Source organism: Sceloporus undulatus, unplaced genomic scaffold (assembly GCF_019175285.1).
Source record: "Sceloporus undulatus isolate JIND9_A2432 ecotype Alabama unplaced genomic scaffold, SceUnd_v1.1 scaffold_10297, whole genome shotgun sequence".
Taxonomy (NCBI): domain Eukaryota; kingdom Metazoa; phylum Chordata; class Lepidosauria; order Squamata; family Phrynosomatidae; genus Sceloporus; species Sceloporus undulatus.
Window position 1 is genome coordinate 1 of NW_024813215.1, and position 1380 is coordinate 1380.

A 1380-nucleotide genomic window follows, 5' to 3' on the forward strand; every position below is an offset into this window, starting at 1 on the left:
TTTCCCTACAGATGCAAGAACCCCCACACTGGAGATAAATAGTTTGCATCCCAGGCTGACCTTGTCTGAGGACCGTCTTTCTATAAGCTACTGCTGGAGGAGAAAACTGTACCCTTCGCACCCAGAAAGGTTTGACAAGCTCTGGCAGGTCTTGAACAGAGATTCCTTCCTTGCAGGGAGCCATTACTGGGAAGTGGATTTACTTCAAGCTCAGCAAGGATGATGGATTGGGGCAACATCCTTCTATCAAGAGAAAAGGGGACTCTGAATTTTGCCGTCTGGGCTGCAACCGGGCATCTTGGTATATCAAAAGGTTTGACTTTTGAATATTGGGCATTCTATAATGGAGAGAGAACCCCAATTCGGACAGAGGAAGATCCTGAAAAAGGAGAGATTTTTCTGGATTATGAAGCTGGGGTCTTGTCTTTTTACAACGTAATAGATGGGATGATTCACCTACACACATTTCATGCCAAATTTACTGAGCCAGTTTACCCTGCGCTGAGGGTGTGGCAAGGAACAATAACAATATGTAAGATAAACTAAAGGCTGATAGCAACAACGACGAAAAGATGGAACTGAACTCTTGCATCTCATCAGGCTATAGAAACGACACTTCTCAATAACTATTCCAATAGGTACTTCTGATTTTTTTTCAATAGGGAGAGAAAAGGGTAGCGATACTGTATAGAACTGAATCACTTCTTAGATGGCAATTCATTTTCCAAGAAGACAGCTTTATGTATTGTGATGTTTCTTGCATGTACAAATGTACAGATTTGTTATTGGGTGCAGAAATTCTATGTCTCTAGGAATTTCAACTTTCTTAGTCACTTTATAGAAGCAAGTCCCTTGTCCAAATAGCTGTGTATATTTGTGGTACACACTCTGATATTTCAAGTGCTCTATAGTCCTTGATATAAAGTTTCTGCATCTCAATGTCTGTTTCTTTATATAGACTCTCTATATAGAGCCTATATAAGGTCTGACTTTCTAGAGAGACAGTGTGGCATAGTGGTTGCAGTATCGTACTACAATTCTGGAGACTGGGGTTTGATTCCCTGCTCAGCCATGAAACCGACTGAGTGGCCTTGGGCAAGTCACATTCTCTCAGCCTCAGTGGAAGGTAATGGCAAACCTCCTCTGAACAAATCTTGTCAAGAAAACTCCATGATAGATTTGCCTTCAGGTCGCCACAAGTTAGAAACAACTTGAAGGCACACAGAAACAATATAGATAGTTTTTTGTGGTTTTTTTGGGCTATGTGGCCATGTTCTAGCAGAGTTTCTTCCTGAAAGAAACTCTGCTAGAACATGGCCACATAGCCCGAAAAACCCACAAAAAACTATGGATGCCGGCCAGGAAAGCCTTCGACTTCAC

At 41.8% G+C, this 1380-nt stretch overlaps 1 pseudogene; it reads left to right on the plus strand.

Moving 5' to 3' along the window:
- The first annotated feature begins 16 nt into the window (after positions 1-16).
- Positions 17-654, plus strand: LOC121918395 (annotated as a pseudogene).
- The last annotated feature ends 726 nt before the right edge of the window (positions 655-1380 follow it).